General features: G+C 42.6%; 1 protein-coding gene across 1 annotated transcript in view; it reads right to left on the bottom strand.

Annotated features, from left to right (window-relative positions):
• Nucleotides 1-21190, bottom strand: part of RALB (RAS like proto-oncogene B) — a 39411-nt gene extending 18221 nt beyond the window's left edge. Inside the window, exon 1 of the mRNA XM_081206642.1 lies at nucleotides 21041-21190. The gene's annotated coding sequence lies outside the window, so the exon portion shown is untranslated. The remainder of the gene's footprint in view (nucleotides 1-21040) is intronic.
• Nucleotides 21191-21551: the final 361 nt, after the last annotated feature.

Raw genomic sequence — 21551 nt, 5'->3', positions numbered from 1 at the left:
GGCACAGAAACTGAATTGCTGGACACACTTCTGGAAGATGACAGGCAGTGTAGTAAAACGTCAGCATATCTTTCTTCCTCCCTGGCTGGAAGTGCTGTCATCAAATTGTCAGAGTATAATAAACTCATAGTTTTCAAGAGGCACACAGAGTCAGAGAAAGAAGCTTGAGTACTAGATGGTAGGAGCTAACAAAATTTTGTGGGTTGGCTGCATCCCCCTCAAAATCCAATGGGAAGCAGTGAACTTTGGGGCATCTTTTGGCATTCAAGCGGATTTCCACCTAAAGGCGTAAATATAACCCTAGATCACAAAGAGACACCAAACCTTTAGTGGCTTCATTCCATGGAAACAACCCAGGTTATGAACTGAAACTGCTTGGAGATCAGGGTACATAAGAGAAAACTGGGCTTGAGTCCACAAGACATTTGTTAGTCTTTAAGTTTCCAGGAGAGGCTTTGATTTTTGGGGGTGCAAGAGACTCACACAATTACCCCTCTGGAAATATGTTCCTTGCCATTCCAGATCATTCCCAGTAGCATAATGCATAGGTAGTGAGTGCCAACCAAACTGGAACTGAAACAAGAGAGAGGTGGTATCATGTTTCAGGGAATCCCAAGGTTAGTAGAACTACTATTTTTAACACACATACACTACATCACATCTTAATGAAGAATGAGCATGCTAAGTAGCCTGGAGGGCTAGAGAGTCAGTTAGGGGTGCTTGGTGGAATCGAGTGTCCCCAAAGTTTAGGTAGACTCTGAGATGGAGCACTCATGTTAGGACGTGAGGATACTATGGGGCTATCTGTTTAGCCCATTTTAGTGTTGGCTAAGCTCTAAAATCTTCCTGGAGCTTTTAATTGTGTATTAACAAATGTACTTTTTCTGACTGACGGTCGAATAAAAGGTTGATGATGATGACGTGAGGATACACAGCAATGTTTGCTCTCTACAGTTAATGTGTTAAATAAAATGAAAAGAAAAAGGCAGGTGGAGGAAGTAGGTACCTGGAAAACTCTTAGAACATATGAAAATAATATCCAACTTTTTACATTTCCAAACAGGCTTAAACCAAAATCTTCCCAGAGAGGTCCCGTTGCTCTTAATATGACAACTTCCGAACATATGAAATAACTCTTTACTGACTTGACCATTATGATTTTATCACCCTGAATAGCAGCATGAAGGAAGAATATAGCTGTGCTGTTTTTGTTATCATTACAGTTTTATTATATACATGTATGTTGTATATTTACCTCTTGTATACGTACAGGCATAACCATATTTTAAAAGTAAATAAATAAATAATGGGCATGTACGGAAATCTTCAGTTATTGCAACAAAGACATATTGAAGGTGATTCCACACCATCTGATATGCAGCTTTGGTTTCCTTCACATATTAAAATGCCAGAGCTACACTTTTTTCTGCTTTAGGGCAGAAAAAGGGAGAGCGTGCTTTAAAAGAAAACAGGTTCTGTGTTAGACAAATATTGTAGATCAGCTCTGCTATCTTCTTAATCGGTTTATAGCAGATAGTGTTTTTGTTTTTTTTAATTGTCAGCAGCAGTCGAAATTATATTTTCATTAGAAGCCAAACTACCACCAGCTAATTATGTCAGTGGTAAATCACTAGCACACACTGTCTATAATGGTCTCACTCAGGCATTCAATTAACTCTACTGCTTAATGAGCCATTTACGTGTCTCAAGGCTTATAACACTTATCTTGTGAGTAGGGTAGGCTGATACTGAAATTTACCACGTAACCTTGCTGAATGCCTTGTTTTGCACTGGCTTTCAGTTCCAAATCAATAAATGTAGGCCTTTAAGGCTCTAGTTCTGTTGTTAACACTTACTTGGAAGTTAACCTCTTTAAGCAAATAGACTTGGGGTTTGAGTCAAAGAAGTACTCACTGAACTCAGTGGGACTTCTGAGTAAACATGGAAAGTATTGTGTTGTGAAAAGTCAAGGTAAGGTGTGTGCGCAGCACAGCTTTTAAGGCAATCTTGTAGGATCTACCTGCCAGCATTAGCAAAAATAACTTCCCATCTATCTAATGTGATGCATTAATATAAAGCTTTTGAATTATGGTGCTGGAGGAGACTCTTGAGAGTCCCATGGACTGCAAGAAGATCAAACCTATCCATTCTTAAGGAAATAAGCCCTGAGTGCTCACTGGAAGGACAGATCCTGAAGCTGAGGCTTCAATACTTTGGCCACCTCATGAGAAGACAAGACTCCCTGGAAAAGACCCTGATGTTGGGAAAGATGGAGGGCACAAGGAGAAGGGGACGACAGAGGACGAGATGGTTGGATAGTGTTCTCGAAGCTACCAGCCTGAGTTTGACCAAACTGCGGGAGGCAGTGGAAGACGTGCTCTGGTCCATGGGGTCATGAAGAATCGGACACGACTAAACAACAACAATATAAAGCCAGAAGGAAGAAAAGTGGAGAAAGCAGGAAAAGTGTTTCCTGGGCACTGTCATATTACGAGGAGGCACCTCAAGAGTGATTTGTTAACAAGGTGCTTGGGATATTTCCTGCAGACACAGGACCAGGTCAGATGTAATGGTGTGCTCTAGACAATTCCCTGCCAGGCTGTCACTTCTTTCACTTAGGGCTGGCAGCAAATCCTCTCATCAGGCTTGTCCACTATTTATTTATTTCCTATCTTGCTTCCTCCCCCCCCCAAAAAAGGTCCAATTTGTGTGCTTCCCACAGGCATCTGGTCAGCGACTGTGAGAACAGGATGCTGGACTAAATGGGTCCATTGGTCCTTTCAGAATAGGTCATCCACTTAATTGCTGGACTCTAAGCATAGCATATGGAGATAGAGGAACAGAATGTAACCTACTGACCACAACTGAGGTGCGGAGTCTTTTCAGTTCCTGTGTAAACAGGTGCAAGCACAACTGAGAAGTAATTATTCTGTGTGTAACATTAAAGCCTCTCTTTGGGTCAGTAAGACATTTTTCATTTGGATTTGCTTTCCATCCTCTGTTCTCACGCTTTGTTCTAATGTGCTAACATCTTCTGACAAGTACATCGGCATTCATTTTCTGATCAAAAAGTGAATGAAAAGTTCAGTTATGCCCAACAGTGAAATAGCATACTGAAAAATTGATAGGTCAGGAATCCAGACTGACTTGTTTCTACAATTTTGACACTGGCCAATGTCAACTGAGAATTCTGAGTGAGTGCTTGGGGGACTGGCAGAATACAGCTTTTTTTGGGGGGGTCTCTTTTTTTGCCCTTTTGAAATTGGGAGGAATATTGCTCGTGATGATTTATGGGGAAGGGAAGAGAAAGCTGGATCAAGGTTGCCATTTTATTTTATTTTTAGTGTCCTGCCTTAACGGGAATTTGAAATGCAGAAAATTAAGCAGAATGAAACTGTGCTCCTGGAACGAAGCTAAGTGTGAGTGAACTTCACTTCCTAAATTCTCTGTCTGGTTCCTGGTGGGGAACTATCTGCCCTTTTCTGGACGTTTTCTGTGTTTCCAACTGAGACCACTTCCAGCCTGTCACTCTTTTGGGGTAGGATTCAATCACAAACTGGCAAATTCAGCTTGTGAAATCATTTGTTTAACATTTGCTTGACTCAATGTCATCTAAGCTCCCAGCAAACAAATCAGAACGAATGCTCAATAGATAACCAACATCATCTAAACTTCCCACCAATAAATTAGGATGACTGTTCAATAAACAGGTCTGGAAGTGACCTGAGATCAGATGCAGATATACTTCAAATGTATCAGTGGTTAACATGCCTAGGAAAATTTCCAGCAAGCTCAGTTGAAACAGGAAGTGGTGGTTTGGGGCTATGAGAAAGTGCCTATTCAAACTTCAGGTGAACATGCTCTCCTCTGCCCCCATTTTGTGCATCAAATGCAGAGATAGAAAGCATCCACTTTTGTTTTTGTAACTAACAGGTGATTCAAGATGGGAGTTTACTTTGGAATTAGTGCTGTTCATGCACATCTTTTCTACAGTATCCACACAATGTCACCATAGTTCAAACTGGGATTTGTGTTGGAAAACATTGGGGTTGGCCCTGCTCAAACCAGTATTTTCTTGGTTCCCCCACATAATTATATGTTTCATTCAGATTGTAGACATTTTAGTATTTAGTTACTTTTTGTGTTCAATGCCTTCCAGACATTAACTAAAAGCCTGCAGCCTAAGGAGAGAGTAAAACAGGCTGTCATTCTTCCTCTTTCCCCTCCCCCACCTGTGCCGGGGTTTTTTCATGGCCTTTCATAAATGAAGTATCTCTTGATTGCTTTTTTTGTGGGGTGAGGCACACAGGCAGGTGCTGATTGCAGTAATCACGACTTGTACGTGTCGGATTCAGCAATTGTGCTTTACCTTTCCCAAAGCCTCTGAACATGCTGTTGCATCTTTTATTAGCAAGTGAGAGGATGCTTTTCTGGCATCAGTCATAATCCACTGAGTCTCTCTGCACAGGTTTATAGCTGCTACTTTCCCACAAATTCCCCCAGAGATTTCCCATTCATCACAGGGCTGGGCAGTGGTGGGGGTTGTTGTTTGACTTTCAGTTAATAGGAAAGTGGATTTTATAAAAACCAGCTCTGCTGTTATTGCTCTTAGTTTATTAGGCTGTATTTCAGTCATCCAATTAGTCTACAGCAGCCAATAGGGGCCCAAATTACCCATTCTCAAATTAAATTCATGAAATTTAATCAGATCCACATATCCAGCCCACGTTCTAATCATAGGGAAAGGTATCACACCCACTTATAGATTATGGGTTGGAGTCTTTGCTGTTTTCATATGCATGCTAGAGAGATGCTTTCATTCCAACCTTACCTGCCAATGGATACTTAATTAATTGGATTGTGGATGTTAAAGGTAGTTGGGCCTATAGGATCTTAATGCGCAATGGAAAATGATAAGGGCATGTCTACATTGGATTTGTGTGGAGATCAGACATGTTCATGTAGCTCATACAGCCTTTACAAACTGCATGTAGCTCATACAGCCTTTACAAACTGCATGGTGCTGTATGCACAACCCAGTTCATGCCACAACATATCTAAGCCTTTCTCTCTCACACACATTCACTTTACTATTAAAGGAAACATTGTGCACTGTGTGATATGTCTTACATATCATTACATTTTATTTTTTCAGTGCAAAAGTAATTATTACTTGTAAATTCAGTCCACCAAATACAATCTGTATTCACTGTCATTTCCCCCATTTGATAAGAAATTGATTACATCACACACACCCGTTTTCATTGTGTGTGTAGTTTTGGGGTGGGATAACATACTGACTACATAATTTACATGATTTCTTACATAATTTTGTTGCAGTGGAAAGTGAGACAAGTAACTTAGTTTTTAGCAGAAAGTGAACTGTAGCAGACAGAGCACAAATAATGCTTTGTGCGATGAATACAGGGCGGAACGGGGAGGGGGGGATCCCTTTTTGTGTCCTTGCATGCAAGTCACAATTTCCTAACCTACTGAAAGATGGTGCTACAGGGGTAATTTCTGGCAGGAGAACCAATACGTGAGCTGCTTTCCTTTTCCTGAGTCTCAGATCTCCAAGGTGACCCAGATTTTTATCATCTGATACCCTGCTGCTTCCATTGTCCAGGCTTCCTACAGACAAGTCAGCGCTGCCCCAGCTGTTGATCATGCAAGTCAGCGGCATGCAACCTGTGCCCTCGACCCAGTTTCATAAGTTCTCTGCAAGTGATCTGTTCAAGCCTCTGGCAAGAGCAATTTGTCTCTCCCTTGTCAGCCTACTGGGAAAAGATAGGGAAAGGGAAAGGAATAATATAGAGGGAGTGGGGACAGACAGACAGACAGACAGACAGACAGACAGAAAGTGGTGGCAGAGAGAGAAACAAAAAGCAGCAAACCTATCCAGTTTGGGCCTTAGTCCTGCCCGTCATTTATCTATAGAAGTACCATTTCTGCACCACCATATCATAAAATATCAAAGCAGTGCACATTATAAAACATCATTAAAAAAATTAAAATGCAGGTAACCGTTAAAATGACTGGCTAATCAAAAATTAAACAGCTGTGAAGGCCTGTCAGCACCAAAAAATTTTGAAGAGATGCTTGAAAGTCAAAAGCAGGGATGCCTACCACCAGCATGTGACCCCCACCCCCACCCCACAGATAGCCCTGGAGGGTATGAGACCTTCAATTGGAAAAGGATTGCCCACTTCTGATTTAGGTGTTGATGCACATATCCGCATGATGTGGTAATTAAACAAAAGGAAGTGCAGCCTGTCAAGGAAACAGGAAACAGAAAGAGAGGAACCACTTTTTTCTTTGTTTACAACTTTCCTGAGGCCAAATTTCTTTTATTGACCCTGACATGCTTCTTCCAAAACTATTGTTATCAAACTGATACGGAAGTTGGCAGGAAGTCCAGCTATCTCTTATGCAGATATATTCAAGTCTGCTACACACCCATGTAAAGCATCTGCAGCAAAAATGGAAATGGAGGCTCATGGTCTGATCTGATAAATTTTAGAAAAAATATAACTGGGTAAAAAATATAATCTGTCCCTCCACCCCAGCTGCCCTTTCCCATCCCCCAAAATGGGCAGCAGGGCTTCTTTTGGAATGAAGCTCGAAAAGTGTATTACTGGACTTGATTTGAGGCTGCATTTACGGGATTCACTCCTGGAAACTATTCTGAATGCCAGGACTCTGGTTAGCAAGATGGGAAGTTCTAATAAAGAAGGGAGCTTCTGGAGGCCTGATTCCCTTGCTACAGAACATTCACAGTCTGGCGTAGTTCAGACATTGTTACAAATAATAGTTTATCGTGATGGGAAGGAACTGCAGTGAGCTTTGGGCGTGTATATTTCCTCTCTCCTCCTCTGGAACAACCTCAAGGAGGAATCACTTCTGCTTTTCATGAATTGCAGTTAAGTGTTTAATCTTAACTATGGTTTATTGAAAGAAACCAGATTCACAATCCATGGCTTGAGGATGCCTTGTTTCAAACAAACCACAATTAAGTTAAACTGATTAGTTGGGTTCAGATAAAATAATACACCACAATTAATAAAAAATTAAAGCAAAGGCCCATGTGGCTGTCCTGGAACAGGAAGCTTGTAAACACAAGGCCTGCTGCAGCTTGTGCGTATCACAACAAACCATTAGTTGCTCAGACATCCAAATAATCTCTCCACACATCCCCCCCCCAGCCACTCTCTCATTTCATGCATATTCTCTTTATTTAGAAATTAACCCATGACATACATTTCATAACCTCCACCCCCTATTGAAAATTGTGCTAGAAACTTGCTAGGATTGCTGTTTTAAGCTGCTCGTTTCTAGACACACCACCTTTTTCACGTTACAGAAGCTCTGCGTACATAGAAATGCAGACCTGTACCTGCTGGATTTCTGCCTGTTACTCAGCAGCTACAGGTCTGCATTTTACGTACACCAGATGGGAAGAGTGCATTAATGATTCCCAGTTGAACTTTTATCAGTTGGGTGGAATTCTCACATATACTATAGTGTATGTCCCAAACGGCATCTATTCAAAATGAGAAAAAAATGCATTATGATGATATCAGAACAGGGGGTCAGTTTATTAATGTGTGAGCAGAGAACGCTACATTGCAATGCTGCTCTTAGCATTCTGCTACCGTGACATGTGAGAAACCATAACTGCAAAACCGAGAATTCTGTGTTCATGCAGATAAGAAAATCAAAATCCCAAGAAAAACAAAGTTGTTTCAGAACGGACAATCTGGGTAACCATTCTGGAATTATTATGTGCAAAGAAGGCCTTGATACAGTTTGGGATTTATTTTTCTTTTTCTTTTAGACATACCTTAAAGGAAATTACAATCGTTTCCCTTCCATCAAGAGTTAACTCAGCTCTGTTGATGGATTAAGCAAGTTTCCTCAGCAATTGCCACTGAGCAACAGGAAATGTACTCTCCCTGGGTTTATTAACCATTCCCTGCTTAGCTCTACTGGAATGGTGTCTGCAGAATGAATGATTACGTTCTTTGTTCCTAAAAGAGTATTTGTACTTAGATAGATAGGTAGATACAGTTTTAGGCCTGCTCTTCCCTGGAAGACTCCACCGTGGCTGGCTGTGTAAATATTTTAAAGAGCATATATTATATAACAGAAAAGCTGGAATTTTCCTCCTCTATTTGTGGGCAAAACTGGGTGTCTACTGAGTAAAGAAATCCGTCTCAGATCAACATAAGGGCAGTGTTAAATCCATGAATCAGCATGCAGTACCCTAAGAAGGGCTGGCTTCCTTAGGGAACGACAGAGATACATCGGGTATCAAAGAATCAGCTTGTTATTTTACCATTTTTAAGGCATAAACGCTCCAAACTGTACAGATGACTTTAGACCTAGCAATGCAAATTAATTCTGTGTATGAAACATTACAGTGTCAAGGAAGCATGGAAAAATGGGAACATTCCAGCTGATGAAAGGGTGTCTTCCCTCCTGATTTTGTAGAGTGGAGAAAATAAACTCATGTGAGTGCTCTGCTCTGGAGAAATCCCATCTGCATGAACAGAAGGGTGCTCAAATTGTGTTAAAGAGTAACTAATCTGCATTAAGTGACATTTGCACCTACACCCTTGGATTTAAAGAGCAATCACACTCAAATACAGAGTTCTCTCCCTACCCCAGCCCAGGATCTTTTCTCTTATTTTTATTGACTTCCCACCCCTTTTTCCACCGAGTTGTTGTCTCTCCCATTCTGCTGCACCCCATCTTCTATCTATTAAATCATAATCACAGTATTATTCAAAGGCAGAGGTCTCATGGGTAGGAGGGATTGAAGGAAGTGTAGCATTTTCACCTACCAAAATCCACACACAACTATTTAAAGGACAGGAGACTGCTTTCCTTTGCAAGATCTGGGGGCTCAGCCAGTGGCGTTGCGTGGGTTGTCAGCACCGGGGGCAAGGCAAGTAATTTGCGCCCCCTAACCCGTGGATTTGCGCCCCCTAACCCTAACCCCTGAGGCATCAGGCATAAGCCTGCATTTTATTAATGTTTGATCAGGACTTGTATATTAAAGAGGGCTTAGATTTTCAAAAGTAGATTTTCAAAAGTTTCATGCCAGGCAAGAAGGCTAGCTGCTTAAGAAAACACTGGCAATGTTTTTCCTCCTAGACAAGGGGCCCCTTTTGATTGATAGCAGAAGACAATTCTCAAAGTCGTAAAAGCTGAAATTACAGACTGAGTAAGGACACTGACCCTACATGTTACAGAAGATAACAAAGGCAGAGATAAATATAATTAGGAATGAGTAAATAGTAAAATAATGCCAATGTGCCTCCCAGAAAAATGAGCCAGATCTTCTTTCTAAGGTTAAAGACCAAATGGAGAAGCATCTAGCTGGCAGAAAGAGAGGCTTTTTGGGAAGTCTTTTTAAAGCTGAACTGAGAGAGTTTGAGGGCAATAAATGTTGGGAAGAGCTAATGGAAACAAAGCAACTGGCTGGAGAAGGGGGGGGGAAGATGTAAACTAAAGAGGTTTCTTCTGAAACTGTTTTATACTGAGTTCCCTTTTCTACTTTACAAAGACCTTATTCCTTTTAAGAGGCTACCTGTGTTGTGTATTAAATATATTGTCTTAAATATAATTATGCAAAGGATTTAGAAATGCTAGATTCTTATTTCATATAGTTGTAAAGAGTTGTATTTATCCTGGAATTAAGTCAGACACCAGCTCAGCCCTCTTGCTAGACAAAGAGACGCCATCCAAGCTGTCCTGATATATGGCTGTCAGGCATTTGTTTAGAAACCTTCAAATGAAGGAGATCTTTCAATGTTGATGTGAAACTCAAGATCCTTGACATATGTTTAAGATAAAAATTTAAGATTAACCATTTGTTTTAGAAGGCAATAGGGCAAGGAGGGCAAGAGGTGAGCTGGTAATTAAGATTCCTTGTTGAGACACATGTAAGATATATTACTGCTTATTTGTCATTTATAGATGTAACAATATATAGCTCTTTGTGTTCCTTATAAGGACAGGAGGATATGGGTGTATCTTTTAGGATTGGATATAGCAATCAGCCAATAGGAAATCCAACCAGGCTGATTGGACAGAGGCAGCCACAGGAGGAGCAAAGGGGGCTGGATTAAGGGGATATAAGTGCTGGCCATAATGGCAGGAGGCCAGGCCAGAGCTTGGTAACCATATACCACTGTGCCTCTCATTTATTTGTCTGACAAATAAATAATTATTTTAATTTCTCTATTGCTGCGTTGAATATTTCATTCCAGCTAAGCGTTAACCACAAGCAGGGTGCTACATTTTATGGTGCTCCTGTGACTCGGATAAGTGGTCTGCTGGAACGCAGCCCCTTCGCCCTATTGGGCAGGGTACAAGAGAGAGGATCTCTAAACTGCTTACCCAAGCGCGCACTGGTAAATTTTTCCAGGGGGAACGCAGAAGTCTCGTCTGTCTGATACCCTGCTCACTGGCGGCGACGGACCGGGGGGAAACGGAACCAACCAAGGGTAAGTGCACAAAGGGATTTTTGGCCCTCCAATTAACTGGGAGGAAGAGAAGTCTTGATCAAACTTCTGCGTCTCAGTAAGTGGGAACTGAGTACGCTAGGTGGTTGGGTACATCAGATGGTGGTCTGGTGGGGGAAAAGGGAAGAATGGGAGGTAGTGTGTGGTGAAGTATCTAGCGCATTGTATGTGTGAGAAAGTACAGAGCAATCTGTAGCTGACCTGAGTGTGGAGTGGGCAGTACTTCGGTTCCTGGTAAGGCGACTTCACCAGGCAAGGAAACCCACGAAGCGTGTGTGTGAGTGACTGAGTGGATACTTCACAGGGCCATACAATGGGAGTTGGGGGTTCAAAAGGGGAAAATACACCTCTTGAATGTATGTTAAATAATTTTAAGAAAGCCTTCTCAGGGGCGTATGGAGTCAAAATGACGCCAGAGCGCCTGAGAACGTTATGTGAATTAGAGTGGCCGAAGCAAAATACTGAATGGCCATCTCAAGGAACCTTTGATATAAATTTAGTAAGCAAACTTTGGTCTAACATCGCCAAAGAAACTGGAGGGTGCCCAGAACAATTTTCATATATAGATTCCTGGCTGAGCACATTAAATAAAAATCCTCCATGGATAAGGGAATGCAAAGTCCAACGATGCAAATTATTGGCTGTAAAAGCCGAAGCTAGGAAAGGAATCTTGCCAAATAAACTCAAACCCATTTTTGAGGGACCAGAGGAAGAGCTGCTTCCACCTCCACCCTATGCTCCACATCGAAGGGAGCCTAATCCAAACACTCCACCAGTTGTAACCCCAAGGCAAGAAAGTGGAATGAATAATGGGGCTGGAGTCACAGAACTTGATTCCTTGATAGATTATGATAAATATCTTCAGGAGGCATTGGAGGCCTATAATAAAGCCCAAGCAGAAGCGGTTATTCCATCTGTGAGTCCCAGTAGAACTCCATCTACAGTCTCTTTTAGTGGAACAACTGATTGCCTACCCCAAACTCCTGTACATCCAAGTCCTAGAGAATTATTACAGAAGTTACAGGGAGACCTTAATCGGTCAGCAAGCAATACAGCCAGGCGTATAAAGCTGCTAAAAGAACGCCTTGGGACAAATACCATCCCCTATGATTTGAGGCCCCTAGAGCAAAGCGAAGAGAAAGATCACGTAGTAGCCCCTCTCAGAAGAGTATTTGATGCACTTGAGGAGCCTGTGCTGGTTAACGGGCAACTCGGACCACGGCCACCTCGAACTTCGACCCTGCAATATATTCCATTCACAACTACGGATCTGATGAATTGGAAAACACACACCCCATCTTTCGCAGAAAAACCTCAGGCTATGATGGACTTGGTGACTTCAATAATAAATACTCATAGTCCTACTTGGACAGATTGCCGCCAGCTCCTGAATACTCTGTTCACCACTGAGGAAAGGAGAGACATAATTGAAAAGGCACAGATATATTTGCGTGAGCAGGCCAGAGTGGGAAATATTTTTAATATTGACCGTCATCTCCAAGACAACTTTCCCTTGGAAGATCCTAATTGGGATCCAAACAATGTAATTCACCTGGCCAGACTTACCACCTACCGCCAGACGCTTGTGCAAGGTATCTGCAGGGCATGCCAGAAGCCCACTAATATGTCTAAAGTCTCAGGAGGGTAGATGTGTTACCCATAACACTGTTTCGTGTTCGGTGTGCACCCACAAAAAGACTTAAGTTGTCACCTTTTGAGCTCCTGTATGGGAGACCGCCCTCCTTTGTTCAGGATATTTCAGCTGATCTTAAACAAATAGGAGACCATGTGACACAGGGACAAGTGCAATCTCTCTCCCGTGTTTTTGTTTCTCTTAACAGGTGGGCCCTCGAGCGCACGCCGTGCAGCATTGCCGAGCCGATTCATCAGTTCCAGGCTGGCGATAGCGTATGGGTGAAAGAGTGGAAACGTGATCCACTTGCACCTAAGTGGCGTGGACCTTACACCGTCTTGCTCTCTACTCCAACAGCGGTGAAGGTAGCGGAGGTGACCCCCTGGATTCATCACTCCTGTTTGAAGAAGTCCGAAGGCAGTTGGACGTGCAAAGGTGACCCCTCTAATCCTCTTAAACTGACTCTCTCCAAAAACCCCTGTATCTAGCCCTACCGGGAACGGGCTAGGTCACGGGCAACATTAGACGACCGGCCTGCTGCAGCCACAACCTGGAAGCTGGCTGACCTGCGCACGCCTGAAGCTTGAGGAGCATCTGAACCAGCGATTGTGAAAGGACAGATTCTCTTATACAATTAATTGAATGCCCCCCCCTTGTGGAACAATTATCAGAGATATTACTCATTGGGGATCCTCGGGATATATGTTTTGGTCTTGGTGGTTCCCCATTTCTGTCACTGGGGGAATTATATTGGGACTACTATTTATTTGCTATCACAATAAGGTAATCTTTTGTGGAAGGAATGCATATGCTAGACATCAACATGATTCTATTATTAATCCTGATCCCTTGGGAAGGGGAAGGGTCCTTGAATCTGGCCAAATTGACTAAATATGGATTCCGCCATGACCACAATATGTGGGTAGGTTTAGCTGAAATGGTAGCCAATGTTGCAAATAGGACCAATTGCCTTGTTTGCTCTCTTGGGCCAGATGATTCAGAGGGAGGTATGCCCTTATTACCGATACCATTAGATGCCATTGGTATGGTAAGCGAAATACCACACCAAACAGAAATACAGAATTTCCCCGGATGGAACTCAACTAAACCATTACGAGTTATACCTGTACAAGGGGAATTCTGTGTACATAAATCATCAAATGCAGCTGATTCTACCATGATAGGCTCTTCTCATTGTCACTATACTTGGGATAATATTAAGAATACCTGGGCACACGATACTACCTATCGAACTCGGAATGCCTTGCCCTGTGCACCTCCTTTTATTCATGCGTGGAAAGTGGTATGGAACATAACTGTGACAGAAAAAGGCAATCTGACATACTGCACTGTGAACTCTCTACCTCTTTTGATATTTCGCCTTCTGTACTCCACGTACCAAAAACCTCAGACCCGATGGTTGTGGTGGATATGTGGAGAATGGGCATACAAGAAACTCCCCTCCAAATGGAGTGGGACTTGTTTCCTGGGATGGGTATTACCACCAATGTGGATTATGCCCACTAATTTGGCCAAGCGTACACGAAGAAACGCTGATATTTCTCATATAGCAGGAGGAAGTACCCAAAGTTGGAGCGGTACTGATGATTGGCCACCAGAGCGCATTATAGCCTATTATGATCCTGCCTCCTGGAATCCTGGTGAGCTCATACAAGGGGCACGGGATCCTATTTATAATCTAAACAGAATAATTCGATTGCAAGCAGTAGTGGAACTTGTAACCAATGCAACGGCCAAGAGTTTGAGACTTATTGCACAACAGTTGGATGAAAGTAGAGCCGCCATTTTGCAGCTGAAAATGGGAATGGATTATGTACTTGCCAGGCAGGGAGGCCTATGTGGAGTCTTGAACTTGACAGGGAATGCCTGTTGCTTTAACATTTCAGATAATGGTGAGGCAATCCGTGTGTTGGCCACAAAGATGGAGAATATAGCACATGTCCCAGTACAAACATGGGAAGGATGGGATATGGGATGGCTCACCAATTGGTTACCTAATGTCACAGGACTCAAAGGGATACTATTGTCTTGCTTGTTTTTCTTGACAGTAGTGGTAATGGTTTTATGTATGATGCCATGTATCATTTCATGTTTTAGAAGTACAATTAGCAAGATGGTTTCAAATGAAACTCTACCTCATATCATGGCCCTATACAGAGCTTTACCTCAGGAATATGATGAAGGTCAAGCTATCAAGGACACTTGGGACGAAGGTCCTTGAGCTTGAAAGGGGGGAATGAGGCATCAGGCATAAGCCTGCATTTTATTAATGTTTGATCAGGACTTGTATATTAAAGAGGGCTTAGATTTTCAAAAGTAGATTTTCAAAAGTTTCATGCCAGGCAAGAAGGCTAGCTGCTTAAGAAAACACTGGCAATGTTTTTCCTCCTAGACAAGGGGCCCCTTTTGATTGATAGCAGAAGACAATTCTCAAAGTCGTAAAAGCTGAAATTACAGACTGAGTAAGGACACTGACCCTACATGTTACAGAAGATAACAAAGGCAGAGATAAATATAATTAGGAATGAGTAAATAGTAAAATAATGCCAATGTGCCTCCCAGAAAAATGAGCCAGATCTTCTTTCTAAGGTTAAAGACCAAATGGAGAAGCATCTAGCTGGCAGAAAGAGAGGCTTTTTGGGAAGTCTTTTTAAAGCTGAACTGAGAGAGTTTGAGGGCAATAAATGTTGGGAAGAGCTAATGGAAACAAAGCAACTGGCTGGAGAAGGGGGGGGAAGATGTAAACTAAAGAGGTTTCTTCTGAAACTGTTTTATACTGAGTTCCCTTTTCTACTTTACAAAGACCTTATTCCTTTTAAGAGGCTACCTGTGTTGTGTATTAAATATATTGTCTTAAATATAATTATGCAAAGGATTTAGAAATGCTAGATTCTTATTTCATATAGTTGTAAAGAGTTGTATTTATCCTGGAATTAAGTCAGACACCAGCTCAGCCCTCTTGCTAGACAAAGAGACGCCATCCAAGCTGTCCTGATATATGGCTGTCAGGCATTTGTTTAGAAACCTTCAAATGAAGGAGATCTTTCAATGTTGATGTGAAACTCAAGATCCTTGACATATGTTTAAGATAAAAATTTAAGATTAACCATTTGTTTTAGAAGGCAATAGGGCAAGGAGGGCAAGAGGTGAGCTGGTAATTAAGATTCCTTGTTGAGACACATGTAAGATATATTACTGCTTATTTGTCATTTATAGATGTAACAATATATAGCTCTTTGTGTTCCTTATAAGGACAGGAGGATATGGGTGTATCTTTTAGGATTGGATATAGCAATCAGCCAATAGGAAATCCAACCAGGCTGATTGGACAGAGGCAGCCACAGGAGGAGCAAAGGGGGCTGGATTAAGGGGATATAAGTGCTGGCCATAATGGCAGGAGGCCAGGCCAGAGCTTGGTAACCATATACCACTGTGCCTCTCATTTATTTGTCTGACAAATAAATAATTATTTTAATTTCTCTATTGCTGCGTTGAATATTTCATTCCAGCTAAGCGTTAACCACAAGCAGGGTGCTACACCCCCAGATGTTGCGCCCGGTGTGGCCGGCCCCCCTGCACCCCCCACGCTACGCCACTGGGCTCAGCAACAAGGTAGGGTTCTCCTTAAGGAGTGCTTCCTATCCTACTTATAAGTCATGCAACATATTTAATATTTCATAAGTCGTGAGTGGAGAAAGTTATTTAAAAACAGAAAAGAGTGCTTGTTTCTGCAACATAAGTGTTTTTTGTTTTTTTTAAAAAGGAAGATACTGGATGAGTAAAACAGATTGATGAGTTCTTTCCAGGAAAGGCAAGTTCTTTCCAAGGGTGACAGGAAGAAAGCAAAATTGCTTACTGTATGGTGTGCTATCAGAAAAGCAAATTCTCTCCACCCTTCCCTTGTATTTGACTTTTTATGCACTGTGCCAGAAATGCCTTTATTTGCAGTAGGCTACCTAGTCCAAGCACAACAATCTATTTGCTACCCTAAAAATAGTTCCTTGTTCTCACTGGGGAGGTAAAACTGCAACATTATAAATGCAGGTGCAGCATGATGTGATCAAAGGGTTCACTATACCCCTCCAAAAACCCTTCCACAAAGAAAAACAACACACCAAACAAAAAGATCCAATCTATCATTCTCCCCAGTGTACTAGTTTGCCATTTTCTTTGTATTGCTTTTCCTATGGGGCAGCATTCAGTCACACTAGCCCAGGGGTCAGCAACCTTTTTCAGCCATGGGCCAGTCCACCGTCCCTCAGACCATGTGGTGGGCCGGACTATATTTGGGGGGGGGGAATGAACAAATTCCAATGTCCCACAAATAACCCAGAGATGCATTTTAAATAAAAGGACACATTCTACTTTTAATGTATTTTTAATCTTTGTTGGAAGCCGCCCAGAGTGGCTGGGGAAACCCAGCCAGATGGGCGGGGTACAAATAAATTATTATTATTACTACTACTACTCATGTAAAAACACGCCGATTCCCAGACCGCCCACGGGCCAAATTGAGAAGGCGAATGGGCCGCATCCAGCCCCCAGTCCTTAGGTTGCCTACCCCTGCACTAGCCTATCCCCACAGGGGTGCAGTTGGGTAATTTCACACTATGGACATACAGTGGTGGTGGTTTCTTTCTGCATTACTTTCTGCATTTTCCATTCCACCTTGGTCAAACCCCGCCTGGAATACTGAGTCCAGTTCTGGGCACCCCAATTTGAGAAGGATATTGACAAAGGATGTGCAAAGGCACGCCTGGAAGAAGCGGACCATTTGGATCCCTTCCAGTCGGGATTCAGGCCTCATCATGGGACTGAAACTGCCTTGGTCGCACTGGTTGATGATCTCCGGCGGGCTAGGGACAAAGGTGAGAGCTGTTTCCTAGTTCTGCTGGATCTCTCAGCGGCGTTTGATACCATCGACCATAGCATCCTTCTGGACCGTCTTGAGGGGCTGGGAGCTGGGGGCACTGTTATACAGTGGTTCCGCTCCTTCCTCCTGGGCCGTGTTCAGAAAGTGGTGGGGGGGGATGAGTGTTCAGACCCTTGGGCCCTCACTTGTGGGGTGCCTCAGGGTTCTGTCCTCTCCCCCATGCTTTTTAACATCTATATGAAGCCGCTGGGAGAGATCATCAGGAGGTTTGGGCTGGGTGTTCATCAGTATGCGGATGACACCCAGCTCTACCTCTCTTTTAAATCAGAACCAGTGAAGGCGGTGAAGGTCCTGTGTGAGTGTCTGGAGGCGGTTGGAGGATGGATGGCGGCTAACAGATTGAGGTTGAATCCTGACAAGACAGAAGTACTGTTTTTGGGGGACAGGAGGCGGGCAGGTGTGGAGGATTCCCTGGTCCTGAATGGGGTAACTGTGCCCCTGAAGGACCAGGTGCGCAGCCTGGGAGTCATTTTGGACTCACAGCTGTCCATGGAGGCACAGGTCAAATCTGTGTCCAGGGCAGCTGTTTACCAGCTCCATCTGGTACGTAGGCTGAGACCCTATCTGCCTGCGGACTGTCTCGCCAGAGTGGTGCATGCTCTGGTTATCTCCCGCTTGGACTACTGCAATGCGCTCTACGTGGGGCTACCTTTGAAGGTGACGCGGAAACTACAACTAATCCAGAATGCGGCAGCTAGACTGGTGACTGGGAGCGGCCGCCGAGACCATATAACACCGGTCTTGAAAGACCTGCATTGGCTCCCAGTACGTTTCCGAGCACAATTCAAAGTGTTGGTGCTGACCTTTAAAGCCCTAAACGGCCTCGGTCCAGTATACCTGAAGGAGCGTCTCCACCCCCATCAGTCTGCCCGGACGCTGAGGTCCAGCGCCGAGGGCCTTCTGGTGGTTCCCTCACTGCGAGAAGCAAAGCTACAGGGAACCAGGCAGAGGGCCTTCTCGGTAGTAGCGCCCGCCCTGTGGAACGCCCTTCCAGCAGATATCAAAGCGATAAACAACTACCTGACATTCAGGAGACATCTTAAGGCAGCCCTGTTCAGGGAAGTTTTTAACGTGTGACATTTTACTGTATTTTTGGTTTTTATGGAAGCCGCCCAGAGTGGCTGGGGAGGCCCAGCCAGATGGGCAGGGTATAAATAATAAATTATTATTATTATTATTATTATTATTATTATTATTATTATTATTATTATTATTATTATTATAAAGGATGACAAAGGGTCTGGAAACCAGGACTTGCAAAGAACGGTTGAGGGAATTGGGTATGTTGAGCCTGGATAAGGGATGACAGAAAGTTGATATGATAGCCATCTTCAGCTATCTGAATGGCTGTCACATGGAAGATGGAGGAAGCCTATTTTCTGCTGTTCCATATGGTAAGACCCAAACCAATGGATTCAAGTAACAAGAATGGAGATTCTGACTAAACATTGGGAAGAATGTCCTGGTGGTTAAGAGCTATTTTATAGTGGAATGAACCACCTTGGGAGGTGATGGACTCTCCTTCCTTGGAGGTTTTTAAACAGAGGTTGGATGGCCATCTTTTGGGTATTTTTTAGCTGTGATGATTCCTGCATTGCAGGAGGTTGGCCTAGATGACCCTTGAGGTACCTTCTAAATCTACACTTCTATGGCCAGCCAGTCCTGCAGCATTTGGGGACCATTCTGCTCATCCTAGCTGGGTGGGGTCATGGCCTTCTGCCCCAAAGTCCTGCCATGACAGCACTCACCCCCCCCACTTAAGTCTGTTGAATTCTGTCCTTAGAATGTGCCATACATACAACCTGGCAGCTACCTAGTTATTCTTAGATTAGAGTATAATATTATACCCACCCTCAGTCCACACAGCTCCCCAAACCAGAACTTTTTTTGTCCTTGTGCTAAGCCATGTCAACAATTCACAACTGATGCATTTGCTCAGCCTCTGCACTTTAAAGATGAGTTAAGACTGACAGAAAACCATTTTGAATAATGTGTTTTGTTTCGCTCTGGTAAGCTTAGTTGACTTATCAGTTCCACAAAAGATGTTCTGCAAGAAGAGGTGCCCATCAGAGCACTTTAATACAGAGTCATGTTCTCATTGGAATCCTCATCACTTAGCATGAAACGGTTTGTTCCTGAATCAGCAGGAAGAGCAGTGTGTTGACACAACTGCTGATAGGAAACTCCACTAATGATTCTGAGAACCAGACAGCACACTAAATCATCTGGCACTGTTCCTTTGGCTGGAGCTGTACAATGAAACTAGGAGATATTTAGCACCATCATTGGAATGTACACCCCATTCATTTCAGGAGGTGAAGTCCAATGTAGCATGAGAGGATTTCTGCTCATAGAATGGGGCTTTTCCTTCCCTTACACCTCTGTGTGTCCCTTCAAAATTTGCTCCAGAGGTTTGGGGGACCCTCCAGGTTTGGGTGGGCATGGGGAGGAGGGGGGGAGAAACCAGAAATTCTGTTGGGTAAGCAGATTCCTGTTGAGCAAGCAAGCAGTCTAAATTCAGCTCTCTGTACTTTGCAGCAATTTGCAATTTTAAAAAATTCTCATGAAAATTCAGCAGCATATTTCTGTAATTTTCTCCTAATAAACACATTTTATTTACATTTTATTGACCAATGTACACATTTTTGCAAGCAGTTTCCCCTATCATAATGCATTTTTTGTATGTTATTTTCACTAATGCCTTCATTTTTATACACAATTTCTCCTAACAAATGCAATTTTGCAAACACTGGCTAGAGAACTACATTGCAAAATTCAGATAAGTGCAATTTTTAGGAGGACAGCTGTGTTTTGGTTCACATTTTGTTTCAAAAAGTGCAGATTTGATACATTCAGCTTTAAATATGAACTGAATGAAATTTATCCTCCATCCTTACTCCTAAGTAGAACAATCCTGTCCATGGTTACTTGGAAGTAAATTCCACAATGTTCAATGGAATTTACTCCCATATAAGTGTGCACAGAACTGAAGCATTGAGCCAATACACACATAGAGATAGATCCAGAGTAATCATGCAATCCTGTACATATCTTTTCACACATAAGTCACATTGAGTTCCATGGGGCTTACCCTCAGATAAATGGGAATAGGATTGCAGCAATAGTTAGATGCACTAAGACCACAATGCTTACATGGGAGTAAGTCCTATATAACATAGTGGGATTTCCTTCTGATTTAATATGCCTAGGATTGCATTGTAAGTTCCTTTTGGAATTAATGGAATCTAAGCCATGATTAACATTTCAGGCTGATTTCTTTGAGATGCAATCAGTTAGATTTGATCAAACCCACTGTGTTTACTGCACTAATGAAAGAAAGTCTAGTACACAGATGGGAATGTTGGGTCCTGGGCATTAGTGGTTTCATTGATCCTACAAAATGAAAAATGTGCCATTTTACTGAACCAACTAATTTTTAAAATACTTGCAACCAAATGTGTAACAGGCTTTTTAGAATGCTGTCATTGTTAGTCTCAAAATCTAGGTGCTGAAGCTGAATTACATTGTGGATATTTGTGAGGATTTTTTTGAATTTGTGTCAAAGCCATATTGCACAATCTTAAAACTTGAGAAGGTTGTGTTCACCCCCCCATATGTGCTAAAGCTTTTCTGAGTGAAAATTTCTGACTTCTAGTCTACTTTGCTAGATATTTTCAACGAGGATCCCCCCTGCAAACAACAACAACCCAGAGAGACAGAGACAGAGAGAGCACTGAACACATCTTAAGGGATCCAAGATTTAGAACTATACATGTGGTTTTTTTAATTAAAGCTGATGTTTTCAGCATACCGAACAACCTTCTTGAGTTTGCAATAGAGACAATATTCCATGTTTGCAACACACATTTGATTTTCTAAACTCCCTCCCTATGACTCAAAGCATACTACGTTGGCTGTACTCACCGTGCTTGGGATTCTTCCTTCCTTTGAACTGTGGTGAATTCAGATTCCTTGAATCAAATTCTTCAGGACTGAATGAAACAGGCAAAAGTCACACATAAATTGTCTTATGTTCAGAACAGAGCAGTCCACTTGTTTAGTGTGTCTAGCTTTCTGTAAGAGTTTCAAAGACAGGCAGGGAATGGGGAGGGCTCAGGATATGACATCATGCACCCTGGGTGTGTGTGGGGGGGGTTGTTGTTTGTTTTTAAAGGAAACTAGCAGAGATAACGAAAGGTTAGTGTTTGAGAATCAGGGAGTGGATCTTATCATAAACATTCTCCACATTGTTCCATCTGCCATAAAAATAGGAGAGAGGTCATTCAACATTTGTTGGAGGCAATAATTTGGAAGTAATTTTAAAGATCAGGGAAGTCCGTAAGTGCACGTGACTGCCCCAAAGAGTCGTGCTTTTGTTGCTGAAACCTTTGGACCGTGTGTTGACTTCCTCTTTCCCAGAAAGCCGGATAATTAT

This window comes from Podarcis bocagei (genome assembly GCF_964188305.1).
Source record: "Podarcis bocagei genome assembly, chromosome: 1".
Taxonomy (NCBI): domain Eukaryota; kingdom Metazoa; phylum Chordata; class Lepidosauria; order Squamata; family Lacertidae; genus Podarcis; species Podarcis bocagei.
Note: the sequence above shows the minus strand (reverse complement) of the source record. Positions and strands in the feature narration are given on the sequence as shown.